The sequence below is a fragment of the Dipodomys merriami genome, unplaced genomic scaffold (genome assembly GCF_024711535.1).
Source record: "Dipodomys merriami isolate MVZ:Mamm:240054 unplaced genomic scaffold, mDipMer1.0.p SCAF_265, whole genome shotgun sequence".
In the NCBI taxonomy this organism is placed as follows: domain Eukaryota; kingdom Metazoa; phylum Chordata; class Mammalia; order Rodentia; family Heteromyidae; genus Dipodomys; species Dipodomys merriami.
In genome coordinates, this window is record NW_027204104.1 from 762,388 (window position 1) to 782,411 (window position 20,024).

At 37.2% G+C, this 20,024-nt stretch overlaps 1 long non-coding RNA gene and 1 pseudogene across 1 annotated transcript; both read left to right on the forward strand.

Moving 5' to 3' along the window:
- Window positions 1-7,695: 7,695 nt before the first annotated feature.
- On the forward strand, window positions 7,696-7,793 carry LOC138837184 (U6 spliceosomal RNA; annotated as a pseudogene).
- Window positions 7,794-11,253: 3,460 nt separating this feature from the next.
- LOC138837174 (uncharacterized) lies at window positions 11,254-12,531 on the forward strand. Its single transcript, XR_011375214.1, has 3 exons — window positions 11,254-11,319; window positions 12,085-12,122; window positions 12,222-12,531. It is a non-coding gene; the product is annotated as an uncharacterized lncRNA (long non-coding RNA).
- The last annotated feature ends 7,493 nt before the right edge of the window (window positions 12,532-20,024 follow it).

Below are 20,024 nucleotides of genomic sequence, written 5' to 3' on the forward strand. Positions count from 1 at the left end.
CTTTTTTTTATTGGGTATAGAGCTTGAACTCAAGGCCTAAGCATTGTCTCTGAGATTTTTTGCTCAAGATTAGCACTCTACCAGTTGAACCACAGTGCCACTTCCAGATTGTTCTATGATTAATTGCAGTTAAGAGTCTCACGAAACATTAGCAAGAAAGAAAAATAAAAACATTTGTGTCCCTACCTTGGAGTCCATTTTGCTTAACATCATCTTATCTGGTCATATGTACATAGCTTTGGAACTTTTCTGCTTGTCCCAGACATATACTAGTTACTGCAAATAAGGGAAACCATAGGACCTATGTTTCTTTGGGCCTGGCTTACTTCACTTAATATAATTTTTTCAAAGTCTTTCCATTTCCTAACAAATGGGGTGATGTCATTCTTTGTGATGGAGGCACATTTTCTTGATCCAGTCATCTAATGAGGGGCATCTGGGTTGGTTCCATATCTTAGCTATGGGAAATAATGCTGTAATAAACATAGTTGTGCTGGTAGCTTTAGTATGGTCTTGTTTGTGATCATTTGGGTAAATGCCCAAAAGTGGGACTGCTGGGTCATAGGGAAGCTTATGTGGAGTCTTTTGAGCAATCTCCATACTACTTCCAAAGTGGTTGAACAAGTTTACATTCCTACCAACAATGCAGTAGGATTCCCTTCTGGCCTCATCCCCTCTGTAAATATGACCAGATAAGACGATGTTAAATGAAATGAACCCCAAGATTGGGACAAAAGTGGTTTTTTTATTTCTTGCTATTGTTTCTAACATATTTATAATGTACCATATGATCTTTTTGTTTCTTTGTATGTTCCTCCCCCACAGTATTTGTTGTCCGTGCTCTGCATCTTGATTATACACTTCTCTAGCTTGGGCAGGGGAAGGGGAAAAACAAAATGCTTAAGTAGGGATACAGGTAGACCCATTGTAACAATGAGATGCACAAGACACTTTGTTGAAAAGTGAACTTTACAATTTAGGTAGGGAGTGGGGGTAGGAGAGAAGGGGAGAGTGTAGTTGTAGAGGTGGGGAGGGAAGAGAGTATAGGGGAAAAACAAAGGAGGAGGTAACAATGCTTGATAAGAAATGTCCTCATTACCTTGCTCATGTAACTGTAACCCTTCTGTGCAGTATTTTTAAAATAAAAAAGTATTTTTAAAAAAAGAGTCTCATGAGTTGAAGAGCTGAGGGACAGGGCCCAGGCCCAGAGTTTAGGGCCCCATGACTGAAAAAAATATATCAAAAGAAAGAAAGACTAGGAAAAACAATATTTTTCGTTATTTGTTATTTTGCTGGTATTATGGTTTGAACTCAGGGCTTGCATGCTGGCTTGGCTCTTTCTCTCAAGGCTAGACATCTACCTGGACCCACAGTTCTACTTCCTGCTTTCTTTTTTTTATTTTATTTTCTTTTATTTGTGGCAAGGTACATTTCTTATCAAGCATTGTATCCTCCTCCTTTGTTTCCCCTTTCCATCCCTTCCCAGCCTCCCCCTGCCCTCCCCCACCCAATCCTCCCTCCCCACCAAAGTTGTAAAGTTCGTTTTCGACATGACAACTTGTACTTCTTATTGTGGCAACGGGTTCACCTGTATCCTTATTTAAACGACTTGTTTTTCCCCTTCCCCTCCACAAATTATATCGACATCAAATACAGTAAAAGCAGGGGTTATACTGTGGGGGAGGGACATAAAAACAACATAGAAATAATCTTATAAATGCGTTTGAAACAAAAGCATGAAAGAAAAAAATATTTAAATACATATCTTAGGTTTCATTTTCCTAAGATTCCATGATTATCTGAACTTTTATAGTAATTTTTAAATTCTATCTATCTATCTATCTATCTGTCTGTCTGTCTGTCTGTCTATCTAATTATCTAGCTATCTATGTATCATCTATCACTTGTTTCTGCAGAGACCCTTAGCTATAATAACTTTGAATATCACAGGATCTCTTGAGATTTAAATGAATTTGATGTATCTTAATCCATTTATATTTATTGATGTGCTTATTTTGTAGTCTTTGCACACTTCACGTCCTTTACTTGCTCCTGAATCCCCATGACACAATGTTAGTACTTTTTTACTTCTTGAGCTGGTCCAAGGGCGTGAACTCAGGGCCTGAGCATTGTCCTTGAGCATTTTTGCTCAAGGCTAGCACTCTACCACTTGAGCCACAGCACCATTTCTTGTTTTTTGGTGATGTTAATTGGAGGTAAATGTGACATGGATTTTTCTGGTGTGTGTGTGTGTGTGTGTGTGTGTGTGTGTGTGTGTGTGTGTGTGTGTGTGTGTGTGTGTGTGTGTGTGTGTGTGTGTGTGTGTGTATGTAATGGATATTTTCTGTCTGGGTGGGCTAGCTTATAACCATGATCCTTGGATCTCAACTTGATGAGTAGTAAGGGTTACAGACATGAGCTACTTCAGTCAGGTTTGATGTCAGTAATCTTTGATAACTTCTTTGCTATTTGGCAAGAAAATATCTTCCAGGTTTAGTTTTTATGTTTCCTTCTCGTCACCAGACTTAAGGGGAAAATAAAAATAGTGATTTTTTTTTTTAGGTTAGAATGTGAACTTGAGTTTCTTCATTATTATTAACTACAGTACTTCAAAAAGCACTGGTTCTGGATCCCAGTCTGTACTACACAGGAACATATCTACCTTGGGCCATATCCACCTTCACTAGCAATATTTAAGGAGCTGGTTTAAGCCACTTGACCAACCTTAAGTGTTATAATTTTTATTGTAATACATTGTAGTGCAACTCTACTCTCTGCAAGAGATAAACTCAGTACATAGATTCTGTCCTATAAATGCCACTTTGACAAATGACATTACTTTTCTTTTTATGTTTATGTTTATTTTATATTTTATTTTTAGTGTATTTTTAGTATGTTAAAGTAGTTGTGTTAAGGAATTGCCGTTCAACAAAGCATTATATGAGTACAATGCATCTTGATTAATATCATCCATTTCATCATTTCCCCATCCCTCCCAATTTCACCCCTTTCTCAGTTTTGTAAGATAAACATTGAATTTTATGACTGCATTCTTCCCTGTTCTTCATTTGTCTAGCTCCCTTTCTTTGATCCTTTTCACTTTTGAATACTTGTTTCCTGTTGTTTATTTTGTTGGACTGTGAGTCAGCCTTTCTTAGCAATTACACTCTGAGTTCATTCCTGATTCTACCAGATTTTGGCTGATACATTTGTGTATATTTGCATAACATTGAAGATGTTTACTTATATTTATAAATGAATTCTAGCTTTCATATATGAGAGAAAACATACATCTTTGACTCCCTGAGCCTGATTTCTTTTAGTATGATATTTTCTAAGTCTTTCCATTTTTTTGCAAATGATACAATATTATTCTTTCTAAAGGATGAGTAAAATTTAGTTATATAAATTTCTTTACCCATTCATCTATTGAGGGCCACCTGGGCTGATTCCATACCTTGGCTGTGGTGAACAGTGCTGCAATAAACATGGTTGTGCAAGTGACTTTACTGTATCCTAGTTTGTAATCTTTAAGAATAGAATTGCTGGATTTTACTGTAGTTCTTTGAGGATCTTCCATATTGTTTTCCAGTGTAGTTGAACAAGTTTACACTCTTACTAACATTGTACTAGAGTTACTATTCACTCACATCCATACTAGAATCTGTTATTATCTGTATTATTGATGATGTCCAACTACTAATAACAGGCTGGTCTATGGGTCTTCATCTTCCTGCCTCTACCTCCAGAGTTGGGATTTCAGGTGAGTGCCATCATGCCCAAATTGTTTCCTATTTTAGAACTGTCAGGTTTCTTTTTTCTTCTTTTTTTTTATTGTGAAAATATTGTACAGAAGGGTTACAATTAATGAGTACATTTCTTATCAAGCATTGTAGCCTCCTCCTTTGTTTCCCCTTCCCAGCCCTTCCCATCCTCCTCCCGCCCCCCCAATCCTCCCCGCGCTGCCCCCCCACCAAAGTTGTAAAGTTCGTTTTCGACATAACGACTTGTATATCTCATTGTTGCAATGGGTCCACCTGTATCCCTATTTAAATGATTTGTTTTTCCCCTACCCCTCCACTAATTATACCAACAGCAAATACAGTGAAAGCAGGGATTATACTGTGGGTGACGGACATACAAAGCAACAAAGAAATAATCTTATGAATGTGTTAGTAACAATCACATGAAAGAAAAAATTTGAATACATATCTTAGGGTTCATTTTCCTAACATCACCTTATCTGACCTTTTCTGCTTGACTCATACATATACTAGATATTGGAAATAAGGGAAAACATGGGACCTATGTTTCTTTGGGCTTGGCTTACTTCACTTAGTATATTTTTTTCCAAGTCTTTCCATTTCCTAACAAATTGGGCAATGTCATTCTTTCTGATGGAGGCATAGAATTCCATTGTGTATATATACACCTCATTTTCTTGATCTATTCATCTACTGAGAGGCATCTGGGTTTGTTCCATATGTCAGCTATGGTAAATAATGCTGCAATAAACATAGTCGTGCTGGTAGCTTTAGTGTGGTCTTGTTTGTAAATATTTGGGTAAATGCCCAAAAGTGGGATTGCTGGTTCATAGGGGAGCTCTATGTGGAGTCTTTTGAGGAACCTCCATACTGCTTTCCAAAGTGGTTGAACAAGTTTACACCCCCACCAACAATGTAGTAAGGTTCCCTTCTGTCCACATCCCCTCCAGCCTCTGTTGTTATTAGAGTAGATCTGTCAGGTTTCTCTGCACATGTATTTTCCCATAATCTGTGATAGGTATCATCATTAGTTTTGCTGGTCTTGGGCTTTAACGTAGGACCTGGGTGCTTTCCCTGAGATTTTTTTACTTGAGGCTAGCACTACATCATTTGGACCCATAGCTGTTGGGAGCCGACAGTAAAACTCCAAGGTCATCTTGACCCTTGTGCTCACTTGAAGGCACATACAAGGACCTGGCTTTCATGAATAACACCAGGTGTCCGGGTTTGCCTTGCTATGTCTGTAGAATTTTCTTTACTTTCTATCAGTTGACCTTGTCTTGTTTCTTTCTGCACCCTTGTTTTTATTAAAGACTTTTCTTGCTTTTCTGCACTATGGTGACCTTAGGTTACCTCTTGACTTCTAATAGTATAAATAAGGAGAGTTAAAAATAAACGGGGCTGCAGTCTTGAGCTGCAGACCTCCCAACCCCATCCTTTGTCTTATGTCTTTATTTTTCCGTCCTCGCCCCCTAAATCAGGAGTTCCTTTCGTTGCCGGCTAGTTCCGGCACATAGCACCAATTCCGGTAGTTAATTGGAAATTAAAATCTCACAGGCTTTCCTGCTCATGCTGGCTTTGAACCATGATCCTCAGATATCAGCCCCTTGAGTAGCCAGGATTACAGGTGTGAGCCACCAGTGCCTGCCTGATATCATCATTTTTAAATGTATGCTTCTCAAAAGTATGATAAAGTGCTAACCTAGTATCTCAGAGTATGTCCTTCTTTGGAAGTAGTATTACTTAAAATTAACATGAGAGTAGAGTGGTACATTTATCAGAAATGATCAGCATCCTTAAAAGGAAAGAGAAAAATAAAGTGATACATGCAGAGAGAAGATACTAGAAGAAGATATCAGAGTGGTAAAGTGCAAGACAAGGAATGTGAAAAGTTCATGGCCACCACAAAAGCTAGAAATAAGCAGGAGGAGCAAAGTTCTGCTGACACCTTTGACTTCAGCCTTCTAATCTCCAAAACTGTGAGAGTGTTCATTTTTCTGTGTGTGTGCTGCAAGCTGCTCACTTTGTTATCCTTTGTTACAGTGACATTCAACACCAAATATAACCATCTTTACCAGTGATGTACTCTATGAACCAGTTTAATTATATAATAATAGAGGATTTTTTTTTGGTCATGAGTCTTGAACTCTGGGCTTGGATGCTGTCCTTGAGCTTTTCAGCTCAAGGCTAGTGCTCTATCAGTTGAACCACAGCACCACTTTGGTTCTCTGGTGGTTAATTGGAGATAAGATTATCACAGACTTTCCTGTCTGGACTGGTTTTGGACCATGAATCTCAGATCTCAGCCTCCTGAGTAGCTAGGATTACAGACGTAGCTAGGATTACAGACAAGAGCCACCAGCACCTGGCTAATAGAGGATTTTTAAAAGGTAAATTTAATGTAGACTTCTTTTTGATTTTGTTGTTGCTTTTCAAATTGGAAAATAGTTTTTTGTTTTTGTTTTTTTTGGTTAGTCGTGGGGCTTAAAATCTGGGCCTGGGTGCTGTCCCTCAGCTCTTCAGCTCAAGGTGAGCGCTCTACCACTTGAGCTACAGCACCTTTTCCAGTTTTCTGGTGGTTATTGGAGATAGGAGTCTCACGGTCTTTCCTGCCTGGGCTGGCTTGAATCGGTACATACATTTCAATTGTTTGCAAAGTTGGGCATTTTCAGTTGTTGCAAAGTCTTTTTTGGTCTAGATTATTTCTCTTTGCCTCTGTCTTTTTGTCTTTGCAGTGAAATTTTAATAACTTGCAATGCTGTATATTTAGTGGAGTATTACATACAGTTCAGTTTATTGTGCTAACTTGTGACAAAATATAAACCCATTTTACTCATGTTGATGTTGTTGAGATGAATTTTTATTTTACTCCAGCATATTTATAATCTTGTGTCTCTAGCGGTCAGTGTGGTTTAAAGAAATTTTGTTCTGCTTCATTTCAGACTACATTGAATTAACATTTAGTTCAAAGCACCTTAATCACTGTGATGTTAAAAATAATGGCCAAGGGAACAGAAGTCAATTAAAATGACAACTTCTACAAACATTAACTTATACAATGATATTGATTTTGGTACATAGAAATTTTGACTGAGCCCATGGACTTTAATATTCTTGGAAATATTTGAAGTATTTTTCCCTTTATCATGGAAATTGTTACCACTTTTGTTTAAAAAATACATGAATTATTCTTCTAGTTTCCTTTTAGAAATAGATTTGTGCCTCTATTCAATGCTATTCAGATAGACACCTCTGACAAGCCATATTATTTCTTCATGAACTTGATTTGATGCAATTATATGTATGTTTCCATATTTATGTTGTGTTTAAAGAAGAGGCATTATGAAATTCTTGGGATGTATAGACTTGTCATGGTTTAACTAGGATGCTATTGAAAAGTCTATCATAGCTCTGTCACAACTATCTGCTTTAATATCCACCACACTTTTAAGACTTCTTTAGCTCTCTAATTTCTTCTTCTTCATCTCTTTCTGTCTTGATTTATTGGGATAATATAAAGGTGAATTGCTGATAAAATTGTAGATTTGGTTAGAATTCTTAGATGACTTCATTTATTAAATACTCTTCAATGAACACATGGTAATGGTAGGAAGAGAGGAAAGAAGACAAGTTTATATTATTTTAGGGATGGGCATCTGCAAAGTGAACAAGTGCTCCCAGGGGCCACAGCATGAACAATTTCGCATTTATTTATTCTCTTGTAAACTATAATCAAATATATGTTAGTAATTACATTAATATATAACAATGTAATATATAATATGGAATAATTACATTTGTTAGAGATTGTATTTATTTGATTGTATATGTTGTAGAACCCATTGCTGCATATTGTAGAAACAGTAAAGAAGGGCTGGCTAGAGCATCAACATGCTGAAGGCAATAGAAAGCAATATCAACTACTTGCTACAGCAACATATACTGTATACTAAGATCAAAATGATGCAGAGATTAGCATGTCTCCTGTATAAGGATGACAAACAAATTGCTAAAGCATTTCATATTTTAAAATATTGCAAGTGTATATCTATATGGCAAGGAAAGGAATAATAAAATGTGTAGAGCCAAACTCTCTATTTCTAGAAGTCTGGGACCACTTAGAATATGAAGAAATGCCTATATATACTTTAATAGCTCCTAAGAGATTATTGTTTGTCTCCTTAGTCCATATGTAAGGAACTCATTTAGTGTGCAGAGCAGTTTTGTAGTTGTAGGAGATATTGTGAGATATTTAACAGAGTCCAGTTCAGAGTTTGATGCAGCATATCAGGAAGGTTCTAGAAAATACTAGAAATATGCAGAGGAGGAAGGAGCTGGAGTGATAGGAAAATAGTTAAAGGAAAGCTATTTTTCAGATCCAGTATCCTTTGAGTTCACACCCTACTTTGATTTTTATGTGTAGCCATGTAAAAGAGTTCTAGCCATGTAATATTGTCAGTCCCATGATATGTGCTATTTTCAGGCCTCATCTACAAAACTCTCCTAATCATTATCCTTTCTCTTCTTGCACTAGTGACACTGGAAGCCAAATATCAAAGTTAAGCAGAATCCGTGGCAGAATCTGTATTCCTACATCAAGAGAAGAGCTGCTTGACTATCATGAATACCTAATTTGGACTTTAGGAGAGAAGAAACAAACTTCTGTCAAGCCACTGATTTTTTAGTTTTGTTCTTCAAATCACTGTTATTATCATTATTATCTTTTTATTAATTTTGGTTTATTAGTCAAAACAATATACCTTTCTAAAATAAAACTCAGTATATCATGTTAACTGTCATGAGAAGATGAAAAGAAAAAACGTCCCCACCCTCACTTCCCCACCCTATCCAAGCTGATGTCATAGTTGAGAATTGCCGCGGACCGGGTTCTGTCGGGACGACGGAGGATACCTAGGGGAGGAACCTGGAATAGGATGGGGAGATGGCAAACAGACAACTCACACACATTAGGAGTGGATGCTGAGTGCTGAGTGCGATTTAATGCAGAGGATAACAAACTTTTATAGCAAAAGTCTCCATAAGAAAGGGCAAAAGGTTACATAATCTTGCTGCAGGGCTTCATTCTTGGGCGGTCACCAGCTGGTCGCCTGAAAGGGCAAAAGGTTACACAACCTTGCTGCAGGGCTTCGTCCTTGGGTGGTCACCAACTGGTTGCCTGATAGGCACTTGTTTCCAGCTTTACCTCTATTTTTAGGAAATACAATGGGTTTCGATGATTGTCACCAATTAACCACTACTTTATTCTATAGAGGTCTTAACTGTCCCATTAAGATCTTTCCTGTTTCTTCTTTAATAGTAAGCACCAAGGAGACTTAGATTTAGCAAGTCTCTTAGTAAATGAGGAAGTTCTTTCTCCTAAGTAGTTATCTCAGCAATTGCCATACATTCTTTCTGTTCTAGCCGCGCCTACAACTTTTTGTAAATTTCTTACAATTCCTTCTGCTGGAGTGACTTTGTGAAACCCCCAATACTTTTATATTTACTTATAACTTGTCTACTAGCCTCCATAAGAGGGGTTTCAGGGTAGCACTGAACTCTGGTGAGTTAGTCATATTTTTAAGACACTCATCAGATATTCGAGTCGTCAACACTCTTAAGAAAGAGCTTTGAATAAGGGAACGTTGACAATGAGTAAGTACAAAGAGCAGTAGAAGCAGTAAAAGATTAATAGGCACTCTTATGAGGAAAAGATAGGCAGAAACACATCTTTTCCAGGGGTTTTGCCAGCCTTTTCCCAGGAGTAGGCCTCTTAGAAGCCCTATTCTCCGAGGTAGACTTCGGTGAAGTCCCAAAACTCAGAGATAGGTCTCGAGGCCCCTATCATGGTCTGATAGATGGTTTCCCATGCTAAGCAGACTCTACTGGGGTCGGCGTGGCATTTGCCCCTTTTTTTTTTTTTTTTTTTTTTTCCTCTCGAAGGAGGAGTTCCGTCTTTATGGAACTTAGATTTACATTCACTTTTTCAATGGTTCCCTTTTTCCGTTTTTTTTTTTGTTTGTTTCCTCTCGAAGGAGGAGTTCCCTCTTTATGGAACTTAGATTTACATTCACTTTTTCAATGGTTCCCTTTTTCCGTTTTTTGTTTCCTCTCGAAGGAGGAGTTCCGTCTTTATGGAACTTAGAGTTACATTCACTTTTTCAATGGTTTCCTTTTTCCTGCGGGAACCAAGGATTAGTTTGTTCTCCCACTGCTGCTGTGGAGTATATGTTTTAAAATAGACACAAACTATCCTTATTCTTAGAAGATGAACTCCCCATGATTTGCTCGTTATCTTTCTCAGTCACAACTGAGGGGCCTGCAGCACCCCAACGAGCTTCTGACTACTATTCCAGGTGAAAAGAAAAGAGAGAGAGAGAGAGAGAGATGCTTACCTCCCTAGGTTCCTTGACTGAAGAAACTGCTTCTTGCCCCGCTCTGAGCCCCACGTTGGGCGCCACCTGCCGCGGACCGGGTTCTGTCGGGACGACGGAGGATACCTAGGGGAGGAACCTGGAATAGGACGGGGAGATGGCAAACAGACAACTCACACACATTAGGAGTGGATGCTGAGTGCTGAGTGCGATTTAATGCAGAGGATAACAAACTTTTATAGCAAAAGTCTCCATAAGAAAGGGCAAAAGGTTACATAATCTTGCTGCAGGGCTTCATTCTTGGGCGGTCACCAGCTGGTCGCCTGAAAGGGCAAAAGGTTACACAACCTTGCTGCAGGGCTTCGTCCTTGGGTGGTCACCAACTGGTCGCCTGATAGGCACTTGTTTCCAGCTTTACCTCTATTTTTAGGAAATACAATGGGTTTCGATGATTGTCACCAATTAACCACTACTTTATTCTATAGAGGTCTTAACTGTCCCATTAAGATCTTTCCTGTTTCTTCTTTAATAGTAAGCACCAAGGAGACTTAGATTTAGCAAGTCTCTTAGTAAATGAGGAAGTTCTTTCTCCTAAGTAGTTATCTCAGCAATTGCCATACATTCTTTCTGTTCTAGCCGCGCCTACAACTTTTTGTAAATTTCTTACAATTCCTTCTGCTGGAGTGACTTTGTGAAACCCCCAATACTTTTATATTTACTTATAACTTGTCTACTAGCCTCCATAAGAGGGGTTTCAGGGTAGCACTGAACTCTGGTGAGTTAGTCATATTTTTAAGACACTCATCAGATATTGGAGTCGTCAACACTCTTAAGAAAGAGCTTTGAATAAGGGAACGTTGACAATGAGTAAGTACAAAGAGCAGTAGAAGCAGTAAAAGATTAATAGGCACTCTTATGAGGAAAAGATAGGCAGAAACACATCTTTTCCAGGGGTTTTGCCAGCCTTTTCCCAGGAGTAGGCCTCTTAGAAGCCCTATTCTCCGAGGTAGACTTCGGTGAAGTCCCAAAACTCAGAGATAGGTCTCGAGGCCCCTATCATGGTCTGATAGATGGTTTCCCATGCTAAGCAGACTCTACTGGGGTCGGCGTGGCAGAGAATAGAATTGTAGTTACTAGAAGTTGGGGAGAATAAGGAGAATGTGACCATAGAGGAAGGCTCAACAGTAAGTACCAACTTACAGTTAGGATCAAGAAATTCTGATGTGCCATTATGGAGATAGGTGATTTAGATGATGAGAATTTATTGGTTATTCCCTGAAACTAGAAGAAAATAGTCTGAAAATTTTCAGCAGAATAAAATGTTTGTTTTTCTGCCACAGAAGCATATGTTTAAGTAATAGAGAACAAGAGTCTGGAAAGTAGGGTGCAGCAAAATATAGACAGTAAAGACGTCCTGGAGTCAGAATATAATACAACTGGTTAAACTATAATATTGAGCAAAAGGATCAAAAAGTTAGTTGTCTCAGTTTATAGAGCCTGAAGTAAACCTACTGAAGTGTAAAGGTAAGGAGAGTGGTAATATGTCTTAGGATAAGAAAGATTTGTTATTGTTTCTGCATTGGTGGAAGTGACAATGGATGGGGTGGGAAAATTGTGGTTGAGGTCAGAGTGGAGGCAGAGATTTCTTTCCAGGAGAGGCTAGTTGAACACGTGAGCTGGTGGTGCTGGTGATAAAGGAATAGGCTGAAAAAAATGAGCCACGGGAATGTTGATGACTGTGGGAGCACTGAGGAAAGGGAGAAGCTGGAGATAACTTTTAGGTCTATACTTTAGAGCAGTGAGTGTTCCTTTGCCACATAAGTTTGAGGCATACAGAAAAGGAAAGAAATTACCATAGTATCTAATATGTTCTACAAAGATAAAAAGAACAGTTAACATCAAACTACAGCAGCATTCCTCATGTTCACAAATCAATTTTGTCTTCCTAGGTACATAAACTATATTTTCAATCCTTTCTTGGAGCAAGGTAAAATAATATGGTTAAATTCTAGAAAACAGCACATAGTTGTAAATGGTATATGCAATTTCCAGCTCAATCCATAAAATCCTGTATTTTATTCCCCAGCATCTGTTCTGTGGCAACCTTGGAAACTACATATTCCAAATGTTAAACTGCAATATGGAAGAATCCTGTCTCTGTAAGTCACCATTTAGATGAATGAGAGCATTCCTGAATAGCTATGCAACCAACTGAACTATGACTTAAAGTACAAATTAAGATTTATTGTTTTAACCATAATGAACATAGTGTGTATTTAACCAGAATAGCCAATGACACAAATACTTTGTTATTAAGCAACTTTAAGTTTAATGTAGCATCTGTTTAATGGATGGGCTAGCCCTAAAATAAAACTTCATTCATACTCTGGTGGAATAACCCGTGATATCACAGGTTATTGTTCCAATAGGATTTTAGAACCTTTTCCTGTTTATTCTTCTATTTTTCAATCTTAGTTGGTAAATTCTGGTGGTTAGATTTTAAAATAGAAAACTTGATGGTGTATTTTGTCTATTACTTTCTTATTTGAAAAAAATCCTTTAACTGGTAAAAGAGGCTTAAAGTATAGATCTTATTTTACAATATCTTGTCTGATATACTGCTTGGTGTGTTAACAAATATAGTTTAGAGCCTCTCTTATTTTTTCTTTATTTGACAGCCAGTAAGATTTCTGGTACTGTTACATTTATGACTTCATAAATTGGAAATGTGGTCAGAAAGAGAAAACCATTATCACTTAGGAACTCATTCTGCAACAAGATTTTTACCCAAGATTTCATTGGAATTATGGTCTATATGTAGAATCTACCTTGATGGTTTAATGTTGAAATCTGAAGTGAAAGAATTAACTCTGAATGTACTTTTGAAACCTCATTATTTTCATCATAGATTGAGTAATAACAGGCAACATTCTGATTATAGAAACTAGGTAGAAATGATCTCTGTAAACTAAATTGCTAACCTTAGTTTATTTCACTTTGTGTATCCATTGAATGAAATTTTGGTGTGCTGAAAAGTGGCAGTTAAGATACAGCTTAAACATTTTCCCAATATGAATCTGTATTACATTTGTGATTTTTGTGCTAGTGGATATTGAACCTGGTATCTTAAGCATGCTAGATAAGCACTGTCATTAAGCTATATCTCTAATCCTATATATATATATATATATATATATATATATATATATATATATATATATATATATATAAAATCATTTATATATATATATATATATACACAAAGATATATGAACATTTAAAACAGAAGCAACACAGAAGTGTATAGAAGTGAAGTGCATCTCAAAACCTATCAATAATAAAGAACTGTTAAAATTCTGAAGCAGATTTTTATGCCTTCTTTATTTCCATACACAAAATAGTCCTCAGACATATATACAAACACACACATAAATAGAATCAAAATACAGATGTTTGTAATTTACAATTTTACTCACAAGCCTGAAATGTGGTTGTCTCATGTCTGTAAAGAAGAATCACTTTAAAAACACTATGAAATAATCTTTTATAGAAAATACAATAATATAACTAGTGTGGAACACTGAGGTTTCTAGTTTTTCACCATTGTGAGAAATACTGCCATTAACTAATGTGTATATATTTGGGTTTTTGTGAGTAGTGTAAATTGCCATGGTGAATTTGCTTGGAGGGAGGAAAACACATTTAATATTTCTAAATTTAATAGTATTGGAAAGAGTGTATGTATTATGACCAATGCATAGGAAAGGCAGTAGAGAGGATAATGCCTACTATTATAGAAACTGAAATAAAGAAGTCCATGAATGAATTTGTGCTGTTTCTAAAAGCTATTCTGACTCCTGTATTCCAATGTTAGAGTCTGTATTCCAATGTTAGTCTCTGTATTCCAATGTTAGACAAGATTTCCTGATACACAGGAAATGAAACTAATATGTAAATGTAGTATAGGTAGAAAGACTAGAAAAGATTTTTGTTGGAGTAAGACAACTGCATAACTTGTTTGCATTCAGTCCTCTTCTCTTACTCTGAGATGATCTTGTGGAATCTGAGATTACACCTGAGGTACTATAGGATTTGTGAAGTTCTCCATGAGTTCCTCACATATTCTATCTGATTGCTTCACTGTTGTTTTATTTCCATGTGAAGAAGCTAGTAGCCTTTACTGTATTCATTTCCTTCTCTTCTTTCTTCTGCCTGTGTTAGCTGAAAAATACTCTGAAATGTTGAATGAGAAGTTGGAGTAGAGTTAGAGTTGAGAAACTAGGTTTGAGAGTCTCTATTATAGCAGCATTGACAACAAGAAAAACAAATTAGAGAACTAAGGGATCATCGCTGGTTTGTCTTTTGCTTTCTGAAGGTCTGATGTAAAACACATCTGCATTGTGTAATGTGTTTTTTAGATCCAGGCTCTCTCTTTTGTGGTTTCCAGGGTTGTACTCTAAAATGCCTCAGCTCAGAAGAGAGACTCATTTTCTACTGATTATAATTTGTTCTGCTTTCAGTCCATGTCCACATGATATTAGCCTTATTACATGGAGACAAGAAAAGTGAGTCAGCACACAGTAAGTATAACTGTATGTAGAAATCAGGCCTGGAGTCACTTCACATCTCTACGGCTAACTGCTGTGTCAACTTGACAAGATTGTCAATAATTTAGTATCTTAGTTTTCTTGTTTATAAAATAAGGATAAGAATATGACTTTTCAGGCCTGGGAAGGTGGCTCAGTGGTAGAGCACTTGCCTTGCATGCTTGAGGCCTTGGGCTCAATTCCTCAGCACCACATAAGCAAAAAGAAAAAGGCTTGAAGTGGAGCTGTGGCTCAAGTGGTAGAGCGCTAGCCTTGACCTGAAGAGCTAAGGGACAGCGTCCAGGCCCAGAGTTCAGGCCCATGACCGGACCCCCCCCAAAAAAAAAAGAATATGTCTTTTCAGCAAAAGATTATTTCATAGTTTTTCAAAGTTATTCTTATTTACTGACATGAAACAACAACTGCATTTCAGGTTGCTGAATAAGTGACTATATGTAAAGGCACATAGCACATTCTTTTTTTTTGGGGGGGATGGGGGGTGTTCTGATTGTGGGGCCTGAACTTGGGGCCTGGATTGCTGTCCCTCAGCTCTTCAGCTCAAGGCTAGTGCTCTACCATTTGAGCCACAGCACCACTTCCAGCTTTTTTCTTTTTGCTTATGTGGTGCTTAGGAGTCGAATCCAGCACCTCATGCATGGAAGGCAAGCGCTCTACCACTGAGCCACCATCCCAGCCCCCATAGCATATTCTTAAGAAGTGAACCCAGGTTCTGGGGGCTCACATGTATAAGCTTAGCTGCTCAAGAGGCTCAGTTTAAGAATCATGGGGTTTGGGGTAGTAAAATCAGTGAGATTCTTACCTTCAACTAATCAGAAAAATGTTGGAAGTGAAGGTATGGTCAACTGAGAACTTGAGAATTCCAAGCCATGAGTTGAAACTCAGTTCTAGCACAGGAAAAAAAGAGATAGATTCTAGTATTAGTGGTAGTTGCACTGGGAATAGAATCATCAATCATGGCTATTGACATAAAAAATACAGAGAATACCTTTAATTGGTACAAAGAATGTGTATAGGAATTTGAGAGAATCAGCTTACTTTCAGTAAAGTTGAAAAAGTAACAATTCATGAAGAAAAATGCATTTGAGTAGGGTCCTAAAAAATGTGTTCCTTTTCCACTAAATCTGTGAAGAAAAATGCAATTTGCAGAATAGGGTGCCAGAGGGAACAAGGATATTGCTGAAGAAATTTGGTGAAATTTGACCTGAAATGCAGTGCCAATTAAGACAAATAGCAAGCTGATAAAAGTTATAAATGAGGGCTAGGGACTTGGCTCAGTATTGAGTGCTTGTTTAGCAATTACAAGAAGTTAATCCCAGCATCATGCACAGAAAACTTAAAATTGAGTAGTCTATGATTTATAAATAAATGACTGTGGTTCTTGTTTTGCTGTATGGGGAATGTGCTGTTCAGATGGGAGAGAACCTTGCCCAGGCCAGTGAGGAGCTGTTCAAAATTTGACCTCCTCTATCCTGAACAGGGAAGTGAAGAAGCTTTGAAGGGGGAGTTTATAGTTTTCTGACACTTTGAAGCACATGGATAGATTTATTTCTACTTCCTCTAAGGGAGAACTCCTAACTCATTTTTCAGGACATAAGGAGTTAGAAATTACCCTGCTTATGGAACCAGACTTATTCTCACTTTTTATTTATTTCAGAGCCCAGTTTCTGACATTTGTATTTGCTCTTTATTTGAGGGCTTGTGAAATCTTATCTCTTTGGTTTGCTTGACTTAATCGCCCATTTTAGAACATGGATCTGCTTTCTTCCCCCTGATTTTGAGGCTTCCTATGGAAGTTGACTACTGCCTCATGGAACCTCTAGTCAAACAAAGCCCTGGATTCTCTTTTTAGCTTGATCCCAGGAGAACCTCAAGCGATGGAACTGTGGGATAATCTTTAAATGGGACAGACCAACTGTATCCAAATTTGTGTTTGTCAGCGAATGCTTGAATGACCTCATCTAGAACACTCAGTGTCTGTATATCTCAGACTGTCTTATTTGAAAATTGATGATAATAATCATAGTACCAGCCTCATGAGGTTATTGTTAGGATTTAATTGAGTAAAACTATGTCTAGAAAATCATTTCTTAATAATGTTAATGTGTTAGAATTTATTATCTATTGTAAGGGGTTCCTGTGGGTACAAGAAGATCAACATTAATTTGACCTAGGGGAGCAAAGAAGACCTCTAAAGAGATAATGATCTTTGAACATAAATTTGATCAACAGATCATTTCCTAAGGGATGCAATGAAGGGAAGGCAATCCAAGAAGAGAGAAAGCTGATGAAATGGTTCAGGTATGAAAAAATTAAGAAGTGTATTATGTGTGGAGTTCTGGATAAATTGTGGAAATGGGGTGAGGATGGAGAAGTTAGGGCAAATGATGTAGCTGAAGAGGGTGGGACAAAGGGAAACTGGGAAGGATTTTCAGGTTAAACCAGTGATTTGTAGTTTAGTTCTGGAGAAGCAGGATGCTAGTGACATTATTTAGGTAGGGAAATAACCATGATGAGGTTTGTAAGGTTCCTCTGGTTACAGTGTGAAAGATCGATTGCATTGAGCTTGAATGTTGGCAGGGAGTCACATTTAAGAAGTTATTTCATTTACTCATGGAGATAAATTAATGTGAGTTCTATACAGTGGGTCATTAATATCACCTATGCTTTCTTTCCTTTGTTGTGGTGATAATTGCAATTCTCATACATTGCTTTTGTTCCACGTAGTCATTAGTCATTAGTTGACTTGAAAACCTTTATGCAAGCAAAGGATTTTAAAGTGTTGAAATGTATTTGACATGGTACTGAAGCTTTAATTGTGGCTATGATTCAAATCACCCCAGAATTAAGTCCATCCTTTGCTTTACTTGTCCCACCATTAGTAGTATCCCCGGGTGAGTGACCTCTTGGCATTTTTCTGCATGTGTTGGTTGGATTTAGACAGATTTCATTAAACATTTCGTTTTACTTGGCTTGCTTCAGGGTAAAGTCCAAAAGAACTCTCGATATTTGTTCCTTCCCTCCCTCTTCAGCTAACCTATGATTATTTTCTCAAATGGATCCTTTCACACATAGAGTCATTTAAAGAATTTTACCATCTTTTGATTCTATCAGTCTATCAAAAACTTTGTACAAGCTCTAAACAACTCTGGAATTTGAAGTCACATGTCCTGTCAAAACATTTTTTTTATTTATAAACTCATTCTTCTTTGCTGTGTACTTCTGAAAAAATAGCATTAGCTCTCTATGGTTTTGGAAATTCCTTTTCTTTCAGAACAGCTAGGAAAAAACTACAAATAATAAAACAAAATAATCTGTAACAGACTGTTTTTTTTTAATAAAAGGGGGGGAAAAACCCTCATTTCAGAGAGGTAAGGTTGGTCAAGCATTTTAGGTAATGAGAAAGGGAATTTTTCTTAGCCAAACAGAAATGAGGGTTTTAGTGCTTTTAAGGGACTTCCAGAAAGTATTGGTGACTCCTCTTTGTTTTGATGTCTTTTCTGAGTCTCTCTGAATATGTTAGAAAGATCCAAGTAATTAAAGATCTTCAGTGTCTCAGATGATAAGGATTATCACTAAACTTTCTTTTTCCCACCTATATTGCCAACTTCTTTTAGAAAAGAAATAGTATGTGCATCTAACCTTTAGAGGGTCTTAAAGGAAGAGGAGGGATTTCTTCACAAATCTGGACAAATTTAAAATATGAAATACAGAGCTCTATGGAATAGTACTGGGATAAATGTATAACTAAAGAAAAGAAGTAAAAATTTCCCCACGTTTCTGTAGGTCAGTGAAATGTTAATAAATGTTGAGGGTAGCCTGTGGAAAGTTAATATGGTTAGGTGAGTTAAGGAATGTTCTACCCATCTTAAACAGAAAGCTAATGAGGATTATAGACAAAGAGGATTATAGATACCCAAAAGGAATAGATTTTCTGCTTATTTGACCACACAATGTTTTTCATGGGGTAGGTCAGAGGACCAGAACTCCTCATTTGGAGCACTAAGAAAATGTTTGGGTACATAAAACTAACATGTTTTAACATTAGAAGTTAAGAGTTTTCAGGCATAAATTCTAGTTGAAATCAAATACAGTGGGATACTGCAAAGCCATTGAAATTCAGGTTATTTTTAAGACATAAAAAATGAATATTCTTGGGCTGGGAAGGTGGCTCAGTGGTAGAGCACTTGCCTTGCATGCATGAGGCCCTGGGTTTGATTCCTCAGCACTACATAAGCAAAAAGAAAAAAGCCAGAAGTGGCGCTGTGGCTCAAGTGGTAGAGTGCTAGCCTTGAGCTGAAGAGCTGAGGGACAGTGCCCAGGCCTAGAGTTCAGGCCCCATGACCAGATTCCCCCCACCAAAAAAAATGAATAATCTTGGGGGACTTACTGGCTCTGAATTGCTGTGGATGGCTTTAGGATATATTGTACTCTGACTCTTCCCATCACACTTTAACTAGACCTTACTTGCTTGGCACAGAGCATGAAGACTTTATGCTGGTTGTTGAGTATTTATCAATGACTTCTAGAATCTTACCAAAAATCATATGTGTCTTCTGAAATTGCACATGACATTGTAATCACTAATATGATTTACATGATGAAGTTAATAATAGAACTAATTTTATTTCTATATATGTTGACATACTCTGCTAATTCATAGATTAATTCCAAAGAAGGTGTACATAGTTTTGTTAGATTAACAATATGTGACTAAATTTAGAATTTCAAAGGCTAATAGAGTCTTAATATTAAGATCCATAGCAGTTGAAAGCTACTTATTATTGTATTTTTAAAATAGTATTTTTAGACATATATAATGGACTTTTAGAAAAGGCAAAAACCACAGAAAACCAATGTTTTCTAACACACACACACACACACACACACACACACACACACACACACACACACACACACACACATGAATGTTTTACCTATTTATGCAAATCTAACTCCGTAAGTTTAAATAGTGACTTACTTATATTTTTAATGCTGGATTACGGAATTTGAATTTCAAGAAATTTGAACAGGATGAAATGACTAAATTTTGTAGAGGTAAATGTTATATTCTCTATTTAGAACTGTTAACTATCTCACTCACTGTGGAGCAGAATAATTTTACTTAGCACCAAGTATCAAAAATATCCTGGGCTTACCCATACAGTAAATGTGCACTCAAGTTACAAAAATGAGTCTAATAGGTGAAAGGGATGGCATCAGTTTCAACCCAACAATAGCTTTTAGTGAAGAAGTATAAGGTTGTCTCAGAATATTCAGAGGAA